Here is a 21,903-nt window from a genome sequence, read left to right as displayed (position 1 = left end):
ATGAAGTCAAAAAGAAAACCGCCGGTACCTGTGATACAAGGCACAGATAATCGTTTTCCTCGGGTAGAGAGGACAGTTAATTATGACTGACAGCTATGACCTCAGAATATGCCGCATGGCTAATCTAGGCACGTTTGTTCAAGTCTATCCGCTTAAAATGGATCTCCTCGATATTATCCTGATGTAGATGCTTTCCTTTCCTGCAAGAATGTAATCCACACTTCAATATGGTTGGCTTGTATGGTTGATATATATATATATATATATATATATATATATTTATTTTTTTGTATTTTTTTTCACGAGGCAGAGCAACATAAGGCAGTAGGAAGCAGAGAAACACAAACAGTAGAGCGGTTATGCGATTTTCTGGCATGGATTTCAGCACCACGGACAGCTCCCAGAGAAAGGCCAAACTCTTCAGCCCTGAATCATATCATGTCTATTCTATGGCCTGTTCATAAAGCACTGTAGATGCACACACACACACACACACACACACACACACACACACATACATATACATATATATATATATATACATATATATATATATATATATATATATATATATATATATATATATATATATATATATATAAAGGCTACAGTAAAACTTAACTAAAACGTATTTTTATGCTCACACTAGAATATTACAAAAAAGGTTTTTCATAAGTAAAACGTATGAATTTAAACCCTGTAATTTAAAGAGAAAATCTGCTAGACAGTGTGTATACTTTTACAGTAAAATATTAAATTACAATAAAAATATCATCACAACAAAAAATACTGTTATGAGTTTAAATGATGCCATACATATACATATGGCATAATTTTAATAAACAGTATTTTTTGTTGTTATATTGTTTTTATTGTATTTAAACTGTTACAGGTGAGGTGACGTAGTTACATACTCAAATAAGTACTGAGTAATATTAATTAACTAGTACGGGTTAGGGTTTGGTTTAGGGTAGGTTACTTGTAATTATGCATAATTGACTGTTATTACTATAGTAGGTACACGTAGTAGTAACGTCTAACTACGTCACCTTAAAATAAAGTGTTACCATATATATATATATATATATATATATATATATATATATATATATATATATATATATATATATGCACAAACGAGTTGGACCAATCAGCAAGCAAAGCAGCAACAGCCCGCATTTCTGCCTCCAGTGCCCGACAGTGCTTTCTGCACTATAACCCTCATTCTGACGGAGTCTAAGCTGATAATCATCTGAATAACTGCTCATTTTGATTCGTAGCCTACATCAATAATTTTAAATAATAAAATGAACCAAATCATTCCTAAAAACGGATGTGGCATCACATTCAGACTGAATGAATGGAATAATTAATGAATGAAAGAAAGATTCGACCGCAAAGGTGGAACACTGTGCAGTTGTCAATAGCGCACACATTTATCACACACTCACGCACGCACGAGCGCGCGCACACACACACACACACACATACACACACGAGAGATATCAAGAGAGTGTGGGGGGGAGCTCACAGCCGGTGAGAGAACGCTTCTGTGGATACATGTATGAATATATACTGACATACAGTGTTCAAATTACCTTTTTAATCACCACATTGTCCGTTGTATGTTAAGTGCCCTTAAATGTTAAGCCTACTGTAGGCTACATAAGGACGCTATTGATTTAAAAACACTTAACATTTATGGCAACCAGAAACATTTGGTGTCAGAAAGACGTCAAAGTGTCCAGTGATGCAAATATCAAAACATGAATGACTTACTTTCTCAATCGGTGAGGTTCAAATCACCGTTCCGTTCGCGTCCAAAGCACGAAAATCAATCCGCAATTCTCATGGAACGTAGCGCGGTGCGAATGAAATGTTCTTCAGCGTGTACTTTGGACTATCCAAGCTATCCAAGAGCAGTTTTACAAGCTTCTATGAGAAGAAATTCGCTCCAGTATATCCATTCGGTCTTCCTGTCAATGCCATCATATGGTCGAGTGCCTCTAGAGCAAATATCTCGATGCTTTCTTGCCCTGCATCATCAAAATCCGGTGTACCAAGTCTTTTCCTGCTGATAAATCAGTTAATTCGTCGTCTCCCTGGTTCTGCGTGTCATTCTTGGCGTTCAGCACCACAGATTTGGGGTTTCACATTCAGCCAATACGCATAGATGGGTTTTATCCCTGAGATGGACCATTCCCTGCATCTTCTTCATCTCAATCTTCAGCAGCCCATAAACGCAGACAGCTGATGTTCTTATTCCACAGTCATGGTTTTAAAACGGAACTTTTCTTCCCCCTTTACGCACCCGATCTGATTAGATTTCTACTCACAGCCCAGTGCGGATTTCAAGATGCTTATTTCCTTGAAATGTGATTATGTCTTGCGAGAGAAAGCCTCGTGCGTTGGCAAACGCAAATATTCGTGCATCACATCATATCCAAGAAACTCAGCATCATCAAATGAAAAAAAGGACACAATCTTCCGAGTTTCTTTTTCTCTTCAGAAAAGTGGATGAAAATGCGCCAAATGTGAGTCAAATCATCCCTTTCTTAGTTAGTCGATTGGTTAATATAGCCTACAGTCGTAGTTCCTTTTCAGATGCGCATAAACTTGTCAGAGACGAGGTGTTCATCAAAAGCTACATCCCACCAGATACTCAATACAGTTCAAGTCAACTCCGACGAAAAGCAATCCACTGACGCGACGAAAATCCACGCGAATGATGCTGCGCTCCGCGCCGAGCCGTGCCGTATTACGATCGGAGAACAGCTACAAGTGAGTCACTCCGCGAGCAGGAACATCTAAAGAGGTGAGACTCGTCGAATACGTCGAGATCTCTTCGGTGAATGAAGTTAGTGTGAAGTACTAGTGTGCTACCCAGACGTGTCCAATGACGCGCGGCTCTCGGTGGGCATCGGCTCAGCGCACTCCGCTGGTGACACCAAGAATCTTCTAACGCGTATTGATGTAGCCCTCAGCACAAAGTCTCACTCTTCTGACTGTCCTCACTGGCGTCTTCTTGGATGCGTAAAAGTCAATGGTCCTATAATCTTTTTCCATCTTACGAATGATTGGTCGAGTGCAATAACCCTGAACGCTATAGATTATATGATGAGGGGGTGTGCGCGCGTTCGGACAGGTCTGTATAGAGCCTGTTTGACGCACACATGTGCGTGTGTGATTGTGTATAGCCTGGGTACTAAGTGTGAGTGTTTGATGCGCTGCTTCTTCCTGTCTAGTGCAGAAGGGACACGACTGCCATCTACCGACTCTCCGTCCCCTGTCTAGACGCTGCACTCTGCCTTACGACCACTTGAGCATAAAGAAAAAAAGGAAACCTGGTGCGTGAAAGCAAGCATGTAATTTTCAAACCGCAGATCATAAGCGCGTTCTAGTGACCAGCACACGCCTCCGACGGTTATGAAGTCAGTAATATATGCGGTACACATGGCAAACCATATAGAAGGATTTCCAATCTCAAAAATAGCTAAAGACGAAGAACGTTAATTTGGACATAGGTGGGAGTGCATTGTAAAAAAGAAAGAAAGAAAGAAAGAAAGAAAGAAAGAAAGAAAGAAAGAAAGAAAGAAAGAAAGAATAACATAAAATACTGCATAAATCTTATTTTTTGTCATTATAACATATATATATTTGTTTTTTTATGAAAAAAAAATGATTTATGCATTTATTTATTTTTTATTTTTCATATATTTATTTTTAATTTTTTCATTATAAAAAAATAGCAATTTTTAAAATACAACAATTTGCACATGGAGACGCATTGAGATGCCCATATATCTGGGACTGAACCCTAAAGGATCTTAAAAGATAAAAATAACAAAAGAAACTTGGTTAATAATTCGAATCTAAAATCATTGTAACGGTCACCAGCTGGAGTGCCCTTGAGAGCCACCGGAGGGCACTCTACATCAGACTATTGTCATTCCCTCACAAACTACATTTCCCATAACTCACTGCCCGGACTCTTCATCCATTATCACATTCACCTGTGTCTCATTATCTTGTTTAGCTCACCCCACATAAGCCTGGTTTTCTCACTCATTATCTGTGAAGTCTTGTTTAGTGTCACACTGCAATTCCAAGTATTCTCCTGGTTTTCGATCTTCTGTCTGGTTTTCGATCTTCTGTCTGGTTGTCTGGTTGTCTGGTTTTAGATCTTCTGTCTGGTTTTCGATCTTCTGTCTGGTTTCTTGGTTTCCTCTGTTTTTGCCTGTACCCCTTTTGACCCTGTTATTGTTTGGACTGATTACCCGGTGTTTATGACCTTTGCCTGTTTTCGACTACGATTGTGGATTACCCTTTCAATAAAACTGCATCTGGATCCTCAACCTTCGTGTCTCAGGGCAGTTTGTGACAATCATATTGAGATCTATTAATACAACTTGAATCAGAGGCACGCAAACTTTGAAAAAAGAATAATTTTTGACACGTAGGTATATTCTCTGCAATTGTTTTTATGAAGGGAAATGTTTATTTGTTCTTCAGACTTCATCTTTAAAAGAAAAAAGCATCAGCTGTGTGCAAAGTGACCGACATTTGTTTTTTGACCTGTACAATTTACTCATGGAGCCACATTGAGATCCCATATCTTTGGAATTGAATAGTCTTAAAAAATAATGACAGACAAAAGGAAAGTTTGTTAAGAACTAGAACATAAAAGGATAGATAATCCTCTTGAGTTACAGTCATGCAAACTTGGGGAAAAAAAAAATTCAAAAGTTTAATAAAAAAATAAAAAAAATCTATATATTTTTTTTCTCTTTTGCTTAAGATCAAAAACTGTAATGTAGTGATTCGTCTTTAAAATGGCTGTGCTAGTGAAGGGCTTAGTAATCATTAAGGGTTTTCTTTAAATTCCTATGAAGAAAATTAATGGGGAAAATGCTTCCATTAAAAATGGCCGTTGTGCTCTTTTGCTAGTTGGCATCATACTAAAATGCATTCTATAGGACACACCAAAATTTGGATACACCCCAATGAATATTTTGGTCTGTTTCCCCAAAAGAGAAAAAAAATCCATTTTAAATGTATATATCTGCTTTTAAGAGCATATACAGGTGACGTCAAAGCGAATAATCTAAAACTTATATTTGTAAGTTATTTTCAAATATATATCAGCCTCAGACCATATGCTGAACATCTAAGCATAAGGCACACAAAATGGGAAACAAAGCCGTAATGAAGCCAAACCCCCTCATGGAAAAATAAACTGTTAGACAATGAGCGCTTATCAGGATCAATATGAAATTCACAGGATTGTTGTAGAAAAATTGCACGACACTCAAATGAATTGCACGCCGGTCTGATATTGTGGGGACATCGACTTTAAATTTTCACACCCCTAAACTGTGACTGGTTGCTTCCGTCGGTCTGAAGGTCTGGCAAGACTAGACTACATCATGATTTGCATGTAAAAAAAAAAAAAAAAAGACTTACTGAAACTTTTTGTGAGTGAAATTTTAAGAACCGTTTTCTCATTCCTTAAGCGGAACATGCTTGTCAGCATCCCGTCACGTCCTCACGCTTCACGGACATCTCGTCATTAATCTGTCCGCGCGCCTGTCCACCTGTCCGTCAAACGCAGCCAAATCAGCTAAATATGGGTGAAGATCAGCTCCTCCTCTCCTGCTGTCTGATTGAGTCATTCTAATTGTTTGACATTAAAGGGCAGGTGCTTTTCTTTGACTGACAGTCCGGTTTCCATCTCTATTCACACAAGCAAACGCACATGAGGCCCACTTAACAATGGCTTTAGCATCATCTAACATTTCTCAATGCATCTCTGAAACATAAATACATTATCTGACAGTTCCTGGTTGAATTATATGCCCACAGCAACATGATGGCAAGGTAGCCTTGTTATGACAGCCTTATCTAATGGGCCAGATTTAAAGCTTTCATTTTACAGCCCTCCGATGATTCTCCTGCGACCACTACGTTTCACTTAGGATGTTATTTGCTCTGTGGGAACCATCTGAATGACCATAACATCTATCTTAATGCAACCATTCATTTTTCTACAGGGACACCAGAGGAAGAGGTGATTGACGGGACATCTCTAGCAAAGTGCTTTCAATTTACTCCGAAACAGGTTGAGCTTAGAGAAGAAGCTGAATTAAATTAAAGCATGCCGTTACCTCTCACTGGACGTAATGGTAAAGAAGACACGATGTCAATGCTTGTCCTTTATGCATGTTAACACACAACAAGACCTTAGGTATGTTGCATCCACTATCACATAAAACACATTTTCTGGAGAAAAAAAAAAAATGGTTCTGTTTGCTAGCACATTGCTACACAGTTTCTGGTGTTTTTAAGGTGGTTGATGGCTGCAGTAGAACTATTCTGCATAGAATATTTTACAAAAAGAAGTTCAATTCCAGTGCCAATTTCACTGTCTTGGCTGCAGAATGCACTCTAATAATTAAAATGAAATAATTTAACATTAAATAACAGCTATAAGTGGTAAATTCATTCATTTAACATTTACAAAAATACTATAAAATTGAAATACTCATTGTCAGATGCACAACTAGTCTTTACTTAGCTAGTGTTTGATTCACTAAAAAGAACAGGCTCATAAGAATCATTCGCTCGGGAATCGATTGGGAATGCAATCTAATAATTAAAATAAAATAAAAATGTGGTAAGGTATTAAATCCATTCATTTAGCATTTACAATAATACTACAAAATTCACAATGTGTATTTTTAGCTAGCCTACACATTGTCAGATGGACAATTATAGTCTACAAAACTACTTGAACCACTAAAAAGAATTGCTTCATAAGAGTCATTAATTTGGGAAACGATCAGACTACACTGGTCGCACTGTTTGTCGGTAGAATCGGCACCTAAGAGTCATTTGTTTGGGAATCGAACTAAACACTCTGTACTTTGTTTTTCACTTTAGATTCACTTGCTGTGTTGCTGAATATTAGTAGTTTTAGTGCTGTTTTGATCATGCACTAACAAGTAATGTAAACGAATATCATGGATCTTTTTCAGAGAGAATGATGCTGCATTTTCTCAATAATTAAAGTGCGGTCAGTGTTCACATTTACCTTTGCTCGGTGGAATCTTGTAGGTGAAATTCGGTCATTTCAATAGGAATTGGGATTGGGAGTTTTGCAAAAAAAAGTTCCCAATGTAGATTCCGCTCCTTGTTCAAGTTAGTCACACAAATTTGATGAACAGAAAGCTGCTTAGTTGGCTTGACCTCTTTTTGAGCGATGCTACATACAACTGATGATTTTTATTTCCTGTGAAATTTAGTACTTTAACAAATGTATTGCTCATGGCTAAATTAATGTTAGTTAATACATTAACTAATGTTAACAAATGAGACCTTATTGTAAAGTTTCACTTTATTTTTTATGTATATGTAAAGCTCTAGACTTGTTATATTACCCTGTCAAAAACGACCGCTGCAATATTTGCTACAGTCTTCCATGTACCTCTTAAGAAGTTAGAGTTACCAAGTTATTCTACATTTTAAATGAACCTGTTCTCAGTTCAAATCCCTAAGTCGGAGCAACTCTGAAGCTTGCTTCAGAAAACAAAATGACTGCAAAAATGACTCATCGTGAGTTTTATGCGAAGAGAAAAACACACCCTGAGACTTCCAGCAACGCAGCCTGCACAAAAAACACAAAAAACTTTCTATTTGTCCTGGCTGATGTTGCTGCGTCCTTCAGGAAAAGACCAAAGAGTACAGTTGACTCTGGACGTGAGAGAATAAATCTTTGTCGCCCTTCAGTCCTTGCGTCCTCTCCATCTTTTGGGACTTTACAACTAAAGGAGGGTCAAACATCACAGCAAAACAATCACTATGCAGCATAACACCTTGAGCACAGGGTAGGGGGTCAATATCACAGACCCTGCAGGACACCTCATTGTTAGGACCTTGTCATTGCCTGACCGTTGAAACATCTGGTTGCGTTTTACATGCAGCAGACTAATCTTTTGCACTTACACCACAAACAGAAAACACAGATACGATCTAACAGAGTTTGAAGAGTAGAGCAGCTGTGTTTTTTTTCTGTCCTGGGGTGAAAAAGCGGCTTGCAGCTGAATTAAACATGTGAGGGAAGTGGGATAATGCAATATCCATGTTGCATGCGTCAAAACGGATACATTTCCTTTATATTGCAAGCACCACTGATACAAGGCTACTGTCATCATTCTCGAAGGTTGCAAGAACACATCATCATGAGACTTGCCAAAGCAGACAGCTTAATATTATTCGGCATTAAAGCATCACCATATATAATCTGCTATAGAATTCCAATGCACATCATTCCACATGCTATTCCACACATCCTTGTGTGTTTATCAAATGTTTTATCGAAATATTCTATTCTTTTCAAACTTCAGCCAATGCACAACATCATCAGTTACTTATTCTTAGCTATAATTAGTATAAATATGAGAGAAAAGCATCTTTCAAGTAGACTTTACAAAAAGTCTTTTATTTGATTCAACAGAATTTATTACACAAACTTTTAGCCTTTTTTTTTTTTACTGAAACTGCATCTGAATTGGTATTTAGATATATTTACAGACTGTTTATTGCAGCTCAGAGGTGGCATGAATGCATTTACACTGATTATGATTAAATAATGGCACGAGATTAATGGGTTTTAAAGTCCGCGTGAACCGGAAGTTGCAAACGACTTTTCTCCAGTGTTGTGACGTATTTCCCAGTAAAAAGGAATATTGAACAGAGGGCAGGGTTTTACTCTAGCGCTCCTCCTCTCCATCTCTCGCTCATAACAGACTAACGGTTTGAGGGGAGTGGTTAAGCGTTTCCCAACCCAAGTCCTCAAACCTACGTCATCAGGGAAGGTCCTCCAATGCAGAGGGGAGGGGCATTTTCAGATTTTGATTAAAGATTACGAAGCCAAACATTTTTTTTGTGTGGATTGACTTGCATGGATGAATTGTTCACCACAAAACGATCAATTTAGGCAAACAAAGTAAATATGGTCAATTTTGATTTCATGTGGACTTTAAATGGGTATTAAAAATACCCAAGGGTATTTTAAGGGTAAATAAAAAAGGGATAGTTCCCCCAAAAATGAAAATTCTGTCATCATTTACTCGCCCTCATGTCGTTTCAAACTTGTATGACTTTCTTTCTTCTGTGAAACATAAAATAAGATAATTTGAGAAATGTCTCAGGATTTTTTTCTTCATACAATGGAAGTCAATGGTAACCAAAACAGTTTGGCTACCAACATTCTTCAAAATAACTTTTTTTTTTTATGTTTCACAAAAGAAAGAAAGTCATACAAGTTTGAAACAACGTGAGGGTGAGTAAATGATGACAAAATTTCCACTTTTGGGTCAACTAACCCTTTAATTATATTTTAACGTCTCGGTTACTGACGTAACCCTTGTTCCCTTTCTGTCAGTCGCGTTCGAAGTATGACCCCTAATGCCATCACTCAACATAACGGCGAACGTGACTGACGGAAAGGGAACATCTCGGTTACTTATGCAACCCTCTTTCCCTGATGGAGGGAACTGAGACGTTATGTTGAGTGACGACATTAGGGGTCAAACTTGGGAGCCCCAATGTCGACATAACGTCAAACATGACTGAAAAAAAGGGAACGAAATGATACTCTACAATACATATAAAAAACTTAAATTGCCAGTAGGTGGTGTTAAATGTCTAAATGGGTAAGTCATTGAGTCCTTAATTAATTTGATTCGATCAAATGGCTGATTCATTCAGGAATTCAGTAAATGGCTCTCTTTATGAATAGGCCATTGAATCATTGGTTCACCCATTTAGTTGAAAACGAAATTATGCTATTAATAATGCTATTCGGGACAAAAACAGCACTCGTGGGATTTTGCACTAATTACTCGTGTGATATTGCTTAATCACATGATATAAATATGAGACAAAAACTCATACAGGGTCATTTTTGCTACTGACTCATGCTCCATCATGCAGAGAGTTGTTCATGTTCGTCAACAATTGACTATATGAAATGTAAGATGACCTATACTGGGGCGGGTGCTTTAAATGCGTTAAATCATTTAACACAATATTTTTCCATATCTAATTATTTAAATTAACATCCCTAACACACACACACACACACTGATATAAACTGCACTGAAAATGTATAAATAGTCAGCGGATTCTGTTTGAGCCTGTTCATTAGTACCAGCAAGGCTTTTTTTGATCAAAGTATTGAAGATTCACTGTCATCACAGCTGTGAAACGACACATTACTAATCACAGTTATTAATCACTGCAAAAAGCGTGACTCACAAAAGCATGTGTCACAAATAATAATTCACCAATTTCCCTAATTAAGATGAGTCTTCTTGCACCTCTCACCTCTTCTGTGTGAGTTTGGGTTTGGCACAGTCAATAGGTTTCCTGGAAAGTAATGGAATGATATGAACACCTCAGCGGCATCCATGATATTTGCACCAATTCAGCAAATTTCACAGACTTGCTAATTAGAAGCATCGATGTGTTTGCTGCCCTGTTTAATCTCCACTTTGATCCAGTCTAATCTCTCATCGTACTCATTATCCAAGGGTTCTTCTGGCCTGGAGGGTCTGCAATCGAAGAGCACACTCCTGATTTTCAACACAGACTGGATGTGGACTTTATTTCTTTATTACAGCCCTTCATCAGGGTACATCTGAATAATTAGCAGGCTCCGCCTCTTATCGGTGTCTCTGTACTAGACTGGGGCCACTAGGGCGAAGAGATTGATAAGGACATTATTGAGAGCTTTCACCCAAAAATAGTTAATCCCAAAATTAAAATTCTTCCATGTAAGACACCCATTGTTTGGACCACATTTATGGTGTTTTTTTTGCTTTTTTTTGGTGTTTCAATAGGGGCTTTCGCACCAGAGGAACCTTTTTCATAGTTCCTCGAACTATTGCCGGAAGTACCCGTTTTTTTGGAGTGTTCGCACCACAGGAACTTTTAGTTCCAGGAATTCCTTTTGGAGGAACTAATTTAGCTCCTACTTCAAAGTAGGTTCTAAACCAGCACTATGACATTAGTGTACACTGATTGGATGAACACACGCAAAACACCAGTACCCGCCATGTAAAAAAAAAGAAAAAACTCCACGAACATGGAAAAAAGTGATAGATGGGCCTCTTACACTAAGGAAAATATCCAATGCAACTTTAAGGTGACCAAGCAAAACATGATTATGTATTTCTGCTCAGCTAGCAACACTGGACATCAACCGCACGGCATACGCTAACACCTTTTCATATGCAGTCTACTTTCCATGTATAACAGTTCTATCTAATAATGTATTAGACAGGACTGTTAGACAGATCGAATGAATGCATGAACACAGAGAATGCGAGCACTGTGTACTCAGGTTCTGGCTGGCATTCTCAGCGCTGTCAAAATAAAGGTCCGCCACGCCGTCAAAATAAAAGTCACAACAATCAGCGTGGCTTACTTCACATCAGAGTTCCTAATGGCGGTGCAAATGCAAACAGGAAAATGTTCCTAGGGGAACCATTAGTTCTCGGGGAACCACCCTGGTGGCTAGTTCCTAGAACTAAGTTCCTAGAACTACCCGATGCGAAAGCCCCTTTTAACACCATCAACAGAAGTTGTAGCATAATGAAGAAAACAAGAAGTCTGGTCTGGCTATGCAAGACTAGAGTTTGTTTGGAAGCGGACCGGGACTCATCTTTTCAGGGGTCTTGGTCCACTTGTTTGGTGCACACCAGGGTTCGAATATGCGTTCACACTTATTCAGATGAATCGCACTAACAGAGCAATCACACCAGAGTTTATTTTAATCAAAACCAAATCTGCCTAGTGTGAACACATCCTAAGATTTATTTTTTTAAACAAACAGCTAAGGTCCATTTCAGACTGAAATATCCCTTTAAAACAGCACATCAATGTACAGATCTGGCAAGGGAAGTCTCTGCATTAGCGTTAAAGGTTCTCTCCTGCTGGGCCGATGACATTCTAAGTTGCATCTTAATTAGTGTTATGAACCTGCACAGTAGTACGCACAGCATATAAATGAAAAGGTAACACAACATGCCTCTTTGAATCTTGTCACTGCAAAGGATCTCAATGATGAAGGAGGGCTTTTTTTTCTACTTAAGTTTGGAGTAGGGGCGTCATTTTCTGACATAAAAAAACAAATAATGGACTAAAAGAGATTCCAGGCATATTTTAAACTGCCTAATGGTTGCATATCACTGTTTACTACCACCTGATTATGGAATAAATAACCACAAATACAGGCGCACTGTGCATTTCAAAGGCTGGTGAATGGAAACATGGAAAGAAAAATACTAATGTTTCCCACTCTTAAACGTTCAAAAGTGTCCTTTTAAAATGACGAAGATGAATACAAATCAAGCATTCAGTTTTTAATGGTGTGAATCTCAATGGCTTTAGATTATACCAATAAAAAAAAAAAAGTAAATAGATGCAATAATTGTAGGACCAAAAGGATCATGCACTTGCTTGTGCCTCTTTAGATTTTAGGCAAGTGGATTTTAAATGGCAATTTTGAACTACTTTAGTTTGGGATTTGAACACTATTTCTTTCTCACAAAACAAAACGCCTTGTTGATGCCACAGGTCAGAGGAGAATAGCCAGACTGGTTGGAGCCAAGAGAAAGGTAACAGTAACTCAAATAAGCACTCGTTACAACCGAGGTCTGCAGAAGAACATTTCTGAACGCACAACACATCAAATTTTGAAGCAGATGAGCTACAGCAGCAGAAGACACACCGGATGACACTCCTGTCAGCTAAGAACAGGAAACTAAGGCTACAATTCACACGGGATCACCAAATTGGACAACAGATTGGAAAAACATTGCCTGGTCTGATGAGTCTCGATTTCTGCTGAGACGTTCAGATGGTAGGGTCAGAATTTGGCGTAAACAGCATGAAAGCATAGATCCATCTGGCCTTGTATCAGCGGTTCAGGCTGCTGGTGGTGTAATGGTGTGGGGGGAATTTTCTTGGCACACTTTGGGTCCCTTAGTACCAATTGAGCATTGTTTAAACATCTGAGTATTGTTGCTGACCATGTCCATCCCTTTATGACCACAGTGCATCATCTTCTGATGGCTACTTCCAGCAGGATAACACACCATGTCACAAAGCTCAAATCATCTCAAACTGGTTTCTTGAAAATGACAATGAGTTCACTACACTCAAATATCCTCCATAGTCACCAGATCTCAATCCAATAGAGCAGCTTTGGGATGTGGTGAAATTAAGGATTCGATGTGCAGCCGACAAACCTGTTGCAACTGTGTGATACTATCATGTCAATATGGACCAAAATCTGGAGTGCGGAATGAGGAATGTTTCCAGCACCTCGTTGAATCTATGCCATGAAGAATTACGGCAGTTCTGAAGGCATAAGTGGGGTCCAACATGGAACAAGCAAGATGTACCTAATAAAGTGGCCAGTGAGTATACATATATACATATGTATATATACTCACTGGCCACTTTATTAGGTACACCTTGCTTGTTCCATGTTATATATATACATATCATCCTTGTTTTCCAAATAGAGTAAACTTGACATTATTGATCAGCACAACACATTTTACAGAAATAAAAGACTACAAGGTGTAATTACTGTCCGCAGATGAAGAGCCATTATGACTAACCCCAGACAACAGCAGCATTAGACAGGAGCTTGTTTTTATCCATCATCAAAGTGTTTAAATAACCCTTAGATGTAATTCGCTGAGGAATGAATCTACCAAGCCTGCAATTATTGTTCATCTTATTCTGTTTTATAAAAAAAAAGCACCATCCGTACTGCACATTCACAATTTTGTTTCATATATTTGACTTAATATCTCATAATTACACACTGCCTTAAAAGACCATGTAATGCAGATTTAATTGACTACAGTGAGGCAGAGAACATTTCAATCCATGATGCAAAAAAAAAAAAAAAAGGCTAAGATGTGATTGTGATCTTCCGAGAGTGACCTACTCTTGCCAAAAAGCACAACCTTGGTAACCCAAATGCAGACTTTAAATGGTATAATAGACTTTATGGTATTTAAGATCATGGGGGCGGTCAGGGGTCATGCACTATGATTTGTGAGTGTCTTTCCAAATAAAACGTGATGGAAGAACCATAATAAATGTTTAATCATATATCAAGACTTTTGACCCCTTCATAATGTTCTTTTACCCCCCACCACCACCACCACCCACCCACCACCCTGCTGTTTCTTGTAACATCTTTATATGCCTCTGCAGGTGCCTTAAACATAAAAAAAATAATAAATGTTCGACCTCAGCAGGCTTCCTCCCTCAAGAAACAGCTTGCACGTGGAGATAACAAATTGCTAGCTGGATCAGTTGCAGTTCACACAAAGCAGACAGATATCAATTCGGTAAATCAAAATCAGCTCCGAGATAAAAATATGGATTCAAATTTGAGTTGACAGTTAAATACAGTGAGATTTAGATGCTTTACATTTTAAATAAATGCGCTTTTTTCGGAGTCAACACTTGGAGATCATTTAGCACAATTTCAAATGGAAGCACAATTTAAAAGCACAAGTATCAGCTTGATTCTTCAAAATATGATTTTAAATGCTATTTTTCTCCTTTAACACATAATTTCCGAGGTTTAATTGAGAGGTCGTATCAAATTTGGCACTCGTTTTATTCATCACCTCTGAGGTAATGTGCTGAAAATAAGATTTAAATTACGAACAGCGCTGGCAGATTCTCTTGAAGACTTCATATTGCCACCAAGCAGCAAACAAGACAGGTTTTATGTGAAAGATGACTGTTGTCATGGTAAACTAAATAAGGCAACACAAAACTTTACTTTTACAAAACTTATTTCACTTATTTACCATAAGTTAAACAAGCAATAGAAACATTTAAGACTGTAAAATACTTTGGGTTCCCAAAAACTATAGTGTAAAAAATAAATACATAGTTGGCAAGTAGCTGTATTATTGTAGCTGTGTTATTGTAAATTTCTTGTAAATTATTATTAGTATCTATTGGTATCAAATCAAATATCAAGAAACAAAAGAACAAACTAACTCAGCTGTCATAAATGTGTTCCATATGTTCAATACGTTCAATATTCCAGGTGTTTTGAAATCATTCAATAAATTCACACCATTTAAATAAGCCTACTAAAGTCAGTTCACTCTGCGGCCATTTATTTTCACCTATTTAGAGTTCTCCAAATTTGTTAAAATGCCCCTCTTATGCTTTTTCGAATATATTCTTTCATGCAGTGTGTAGCCTAATATGGCTGTTTGTGAAACGTCTGCAAAGTTTTAAAGATCAAAGTGCACTAAATCAAGTTATTGTCTCCAAAAAAAAAAAAAAGAATCGATTCTGAACTGCCGAAACGAGTCGTCAGCAATTCTAGTCTCACTTCCTATTACACACCTATGTAACAAATTTGCATAACGCCAGCCAACAGTCTTCATTGGCTGCCTGTAAACGACGTCTATTGTCCCGCCCTCAAACACTGTAGTTGTAGCTGAGGCCTGGAGTTTGGTTCGTGTTATCAACATGTTGAGAAGACTCTGTTTACAGTGCTGTAAATCCACTTTTCATGCACTTCCAAAGGATGAGGACTGAGCTTGTATTGATAGGGAAAAACCACACCGTTGTTCGTATCACTGTGTATCAAGCGCTGAGGAAGCATCCAAAGCTGAAATTCAGAAATTCATTTCCGACACACGCTAAAAGTCGTAGACCAATCACAATGGACTGGGCCGTCTGACCAATCAGAGCAGAGGAAGCTCTCAGAAAGGAGGGGTTTAGAGAGACTGAATCTTCGAACGACTCTTTAAATTGAGGTGATGTGCAATGTATATTATGAGAAAATTAACTCTTTCTCCGAGTTTTTGGAAAAAGTTTCCAGCCATCGCCAGCATTTTTTATCATTTTCACAAAAGTTTTATGGCCCCCAGAATATTTTGTTTCATTAAAAAAGCAACATTTAGAGAAAAAGCTGAGAAAAACGTGTTTTTGTCAAAGACTACATCCAGATCGGATTCAGAACGATGATCAAAACAACGAGTCCATCAACACCCCCAAAGCTTCACAGTCCTATAGCTATTCCTGGGTCAACATTTCATTCAGTAACATTAGGCAGTTTTGATTTATATGCTGTTTAATGTTTGATTTATATGCTGGTTTATATGCTGTTTAAAATTAGGAAAATTAGGATGATCGCATTATTTTATATTTGCATATGCTTACATATGATTGCTCTTGTTTCCGCTTCTTCTTCGCCTGTGTTTCGATCAGGAGATTCAGTACTCTTTCAGAAGACGTGTCATAGTGCCCCCTACCGTATAACAGTGAAAACACGGAAAGCTGGAAATTTCCGCCAATGACGGGGAAAGAGTTAAAGAGTATTTTTGACTTTGGATGCATGTAAACCTATTGTAGGAGACCTCCAAAACAAAATTAGGAACCTTTAAAAAAGACTAACAGAGGCACTAGTGCATTAGTGAATTAAGTGAAATTTTGAAATTTTTCTCCTGTGCACCCAAATATGAAATAATAGTTCACTGTTTGAAATACAGCAATAATACGGTAAATTATTTATAAATGATTTGTGGTGTAGATTTAAGCAAGCATCAGACCACTGCAATTAACTCTATGTAAGAAGTAATAACCTGGTGTGTATAAAGGCCTCAAGGTAATAGCCTAAGCAATCCATCTAGTGAGCAAATCCAAGCCACAGCCTCTATCCACATAATGAGCGAATAATGCCGCCATCGTTTTGACAACACCGGAAAGCAAATTGAAGAAGGCAAAGGAGGGCATTTTGGCATACAGAAAAAAAGGCCAGGCGGGTGGCTAGATGAATTGCTTGTTAAATAAGAAATTCCACAGAGTGACATCGGTTTAAAAGGCTCATAACAGCCTTGCAGTATTATCCGCCGCAAGCTTGTGAAAAACCATCTTCGCAGGACACACTCCAATCGTGATGGCTCTCTGTATGGCATCGTTTCTTTAGCCAAGGTTTCTTAAATCATAAAAGAATTGTTTTACTCTTTGCTTTCCCATCAAGGACTCTCCTCTCCCTGCATCCTTTTGCAATTAAATTGTGAGTGGGACTTTTATCGATCCAGTCCCATGGCAGGGCCATATATTGTTGTGTAAAGACTGAAGTTGTGCCGGAACAGAAAGACATGACAGCCGTGGAGGTACGCTCGAATTTTTGGCAAGTGAAAAACATGCATATACTGTATTACAATGCACAAACCGAGCCATCGCAAGGGAAACCAGCCGAATTCTTCACGTTAACATCAGCTAGTGTGGCAGAATGCAACGGCATCTATACAAACACATGAAATCCTGTTTGAAAAATACAGTAGAGCAACAATTACACAAGGGACTGGCATTCATGTGCAGAGAGGAAGGGTTGGAAACGCAGAAATAGCTGGAAGGCATATTCTCTATTTGAGTCAGCGTAAGAGGTTCCTTCTCTGCACTATGAGAATATAAATAACAGCAGAGAGGAAATACACAAAGAAACATGCTGGCAAAAAGGCACTTGATCTCTGCCAGTGCATATAAATACAAAAACGAAAAAAAAAAAAAAAAAATGTAGCTATAATAATCTGATTTTCAATGCTCAAAGACTGTTTTTCTCAATGGAAGAGGAGATGTGGTCAGACCGACTGAGAAAAAAAAAAAACACTGTGAAAATGCATTTCGTGGAAGAACAGAGTGAAAAATTGAGCTGGTGGGGAGGAGAGCGGGTGAAACAACCCTGTTGACCATCAAGCAGTTTTAGCCGCATTTGCGGTCCGGTGTGATTTAAAGCAACGGTTGCGCCAGCTGCTGCCGTTGGTCTCTTAAAAACACCAGCGTGCCATTCATGCCAGCGTTGAGTGGAGACAAATGAGTAAATGATGATGCAGTTAACCTTGATTTGGGTGTAAACATACCAGATTTGGAATACGGAACATTCCCAGAAACACTTGCCTTGTGTGGTGAAATCAACAATCTATTATGGATTTGCTCCTGAAAAGACAAATGATGAGGGGTTGACTGTGAATTTTACAATCAGGGATTCATTTTTGGTCACACTTTATTTCGATAGTCCACTTTAAGCAGCATTTCCACTGCAGGAACGTTCCCCAGGAACCAGGAACTTTGGGGTGGTACTCAGTGTGTGTCGACAGCAAGAACCAGGGCCTAAACGAAGTTTAAAAATATATATATATTTTTTTTTTAAGATTTCCCCCTCAGAAAGTCCCTGCTAGTGAGGTAGTACTTTTTCAAAGTTCAGGAACTTTCGGTGGATTGGACTTGGGTGCTGAACATGCTGATTGGTTGAGTTCACGCAGCATTTCGATTGGTTGACTCCATACGGCATTTTATTTCAACCACCATTTTTAAAAGTCTGTTGCGGTGCGTGCAGTAAGAGTTGTCATCAACAATGGAGTTTAAAAAATCAGACCAATGGACCGACGACGAGGTTCAGGCTTTATTAAAGGACAATTCCGGTATTTAACACTTTGAGTCTATTTTGTAGTTTGTTTTGGATGAACAAGAGTGGTGGACAAATACATTTTGACAATGGTTCCTGTCGCGAATTTTTGACTATTTTAGAATTGCCCATGACCGCTTTAGAATGGGAGTCTATGGCCATGCACAAACATGTCCTTAAAACAACCCTTAACGTTCGTTTTCAAAACTGTGCAACTCACCGAGTGGTTAGTGGTGTTCGTTGATGATTAAAAAGAAATATATCAGCGCAATGTATGATTTGAATCCGTTTATTTTTCTATAGTGGAACTATTTTTTCAGATACCTCACAACCGCGTATAAACTTCCGCTCTTTCGCAACTTCCGTTGCTCTGCTCACGCTAGCCTTCTGAGAGACAGAGAACCGAGCGAAAAGACCTAAAAGACTACAATCAAATGTAAACAGCCCCCTTTCCGTTTCTGGTAGCGCAGTAATATCAACGAGCAATGAGTCCTCCAACGGAAATCAATGGATTTTACAAAATGCCAAATAAAACACGACAGAAACTGTGTTTCGCTACGCTACTTGTTTTGGAACATCAACGAACATCACTAACCACTCGGTGAGTTGCACAGTTTTGAAAACGAATGTTAAGGGTTGTTTTAAGGACATGTTTGTGCATGGCCATTGACTCCCATTCTAAAGCGGTCATGGGCAATTCTAAAATAGTCAAAAAGTCGCGACAGGAACCATTGTCAAAATTTATTTGTCCACCACTCTTGTTTATCCAAAACAAACTACAAAATAGACTCAAAGTGTTAAATACCGGAATTGTCCTTTAAGCTTAAATTTAAGAGGATGAAATCCAGCGGGAACTGGAAAGTAGTGCGCAGTCCTACATCACCGGACTAATTTGCCTAATCTTCACGGTACTTTAGACCGCGATGGAAACGCAAACAGCAACTGGTTCCTGTTTGGAACAAAAAAGTTCCTGGGACAAATTGTTCCGGGTAATTTCGGTGGAAACACGGCTTTAAACATTCTACTAAAAGCCCTGAAATACTCATTGCGAAGATCTTTTTCGTCCTTTGCTTATGGGTAAAAAGAAGTTTAAATATATCCAGTGGTATACTGTAAGTGAACATCCCGAGGCTGCCCACACTGCTGAGATATTACAAATGGTGAAATTACACACTTTTCCTTTGGTTCTTTCCAGCACATGGAATAATAATAAAGTATATAGCATAGCATTACATGATTAATGTCTACTTCTGAGATACTGAAGTAATTGAAATTCTGCACTTCTAACTAAAATGTTCCAGTCAATCACACTGTACATCACTGAATTTAAAAAAAAAAATAAGATAATATAGCAGCAGGTTGCAGTTGCTTCCTAACAGCTGCCATTGAGATGAATGGGAAGCAAAATAGCTTTCTCCAGCAATTAGACCTTTTTGGATGAAACTTTAATTTAATTTACACCATTTTAAGATGTTTGTGCGATATTGACTAGAAAAATCACTGTAGGTTCATCATCGTTATGTCATGTAGCGAAGTCTGCGAAATTAGCTGAAATGTCCCTAAAAGCTATAAAATTTGATAGACTCCTTCTTTAGACACATCTAGTGATTTATGTGCGCTTAATGTACTTATGCAGAAAAGGTGCTCACTGGCATTTTTAGATTGGCAGGAAAGATTAATCTGCGAGCCGAGCACCTCCTCAGGATGTGCGCGCATTAACTACTATTCGCAAACAGACTCTGTAAAATGAGTCAGAAATCCATGTTATTTGGTGGGGACATTGTTTAGCTAATTGATCTACGTCTTCATTCCACTAGAAGGTCAAGCGGCATAATAAGGCTAGAACAACCCTGGTGCCTTTTGTTCCGCAGTACAATGTGGCTCATTGCGAATGTTGGTTTCTTGGGAGTGATTCTATCAGAATGAAACTGAATGAGACTTGGAGGCGTTCTATCTCAGCAGAATGAGATCAAGAATGTGGAGACAGGAAGTGTGTCCGCGGCAGAGTGTGGGAATCTGAACATTTGCTGTCGTGTTCCAGACATTTCATTGTGACATCTAGTTGCACACATTGTAGAATAACATTATAAAAGTTTTACATTTAAAATACACTTATTATTTCGCATTGTTGCTCTGGCTTCCACTGTCCTCTGGACAAAGTAATGTAAAACACGTCTACAAAACCGTCACACAAGAAACCTAATTAATGGGTCATTCTATGAAATGGACGTCTACTCTGGCTTGGAAATACAAAACTACAATCAATCAATCAATAAATAATGTCCTTAATTTGTCCTTAGCAAGTTCAGTTCATATATATATCCATTAATTCTGCAATCATATGGTGCACATTACAGAAAAAATAAGATAATATGATTATATAACGATATTATGATGATGACACATAAACAAAGCAAAAACACTTTTTCTGAAAGGATAATGATGGCAATGTGACAAAGTCAGTTTTTTATAATAAATTATATTGTCAATACAATTTTATATACACAAATATATATTAGTGAGACTGAAATAGAATATGATATGTGTGTTGATTGTCAGGAAATACATCTAGGATATATTAACCAACATGAATGGGAAAGGGAGATGATTTATTTGGTGCTGACACATTTTGTTCACAATAGCTATATTTCCATCCACCTATTTTTATGCAAATTTTGGGATAGCACATGAAAAAAACACTGGATGGAAACACCAAGGTGTGCATAAATTCTAAAAAGGCACATTAAAAACGAATGTGTTTATTTGAGATGGATAATTTTTCATCCGGTAAGAAGACATGCACATACACTATGATAAAAACACATTTACCGAATAAATCCCGTGACTTAATAAAAGCACGTGACTTTGCCTCAACAGAGGATGTGATTGGATAACTGGACAGACCAGTGGAGCAATTTCATCGCACAGCATCTCAAATGTTGATTTGGTCAATCTGAAATGCCTGAGCCATGAAAATAATCTGTTATAATTACCTTCCAGAACTGTCTTTGGATGGCAACATAGCTTGTGTTTAGTCTATCGCATTTTTGCAATGAACAGTAAAACTAAAGATTTTCGCCTCACATAAGCCAACAAGCAAATGGCATGAAGTAACTGCATCAGACAGAGAGCTGACGTCTTGCATCAGAACGTCCGAATCTTACTCAAACTGTCAATGCTCGCACATCAGATCAATACAGAAGTTCTCCAGCAATGTTGCAACTCTTTAATCTCATCTGATTTTCCACCATTTCTTTTCACACATGATTCAAACCTAAAACAAGGTTGTTTGTGCAAGTGTGCCTATTGCGGCGCATAGCTTCCAGGAACCCATACAACTTTACAGACTTCATAAAATCCATGCAAACTTCTGC

At 38.2% G+C, this 21,903-nt stretch overlaps 1 protein-coding gene across 1 annotated transcript in view; it reads right to left on the bottom strand.

Moving 5' to 3' along the window:
- The window catches only part of lrrc4ca (leucine rich repeat containing 4C-a), a 74,491-nt gene extending 70,966 nt beyond the window's left edge, over window positions 1-3,525 (bottom strand). Inside the window, exon 1 of the mRNA XM_084094192.1 lies at window positions 1,780-3,525. The gene's annotated coding sequence lies outside the window, so the exon portion shown is untranslated. The remainder of the gene's footprint in view (window positions 1-1,779) is intronic.
- Between the last annotated feature and the right edge of the window lie 18,378 nt (window positions 3,526-21,903).

The sequence above is a fragment of the Abramis brama genome (assembly GCF_963993115.1).
Source record: "Abramis brama genome assembly, chromosome: 20".
NCBI classification, from domain to species: domain Eukaryota; kingdom Metazoa; phylum Chordata; class Actinopteri; order Cypriniformes; family Leuciscidae; genus Abramis; species Abramis brama.
The sequence above is the reverse complement of the archived record's forward strand: the minus strand, read 5'-3'. Positions and strand labels throughout refer to the sequence as shown.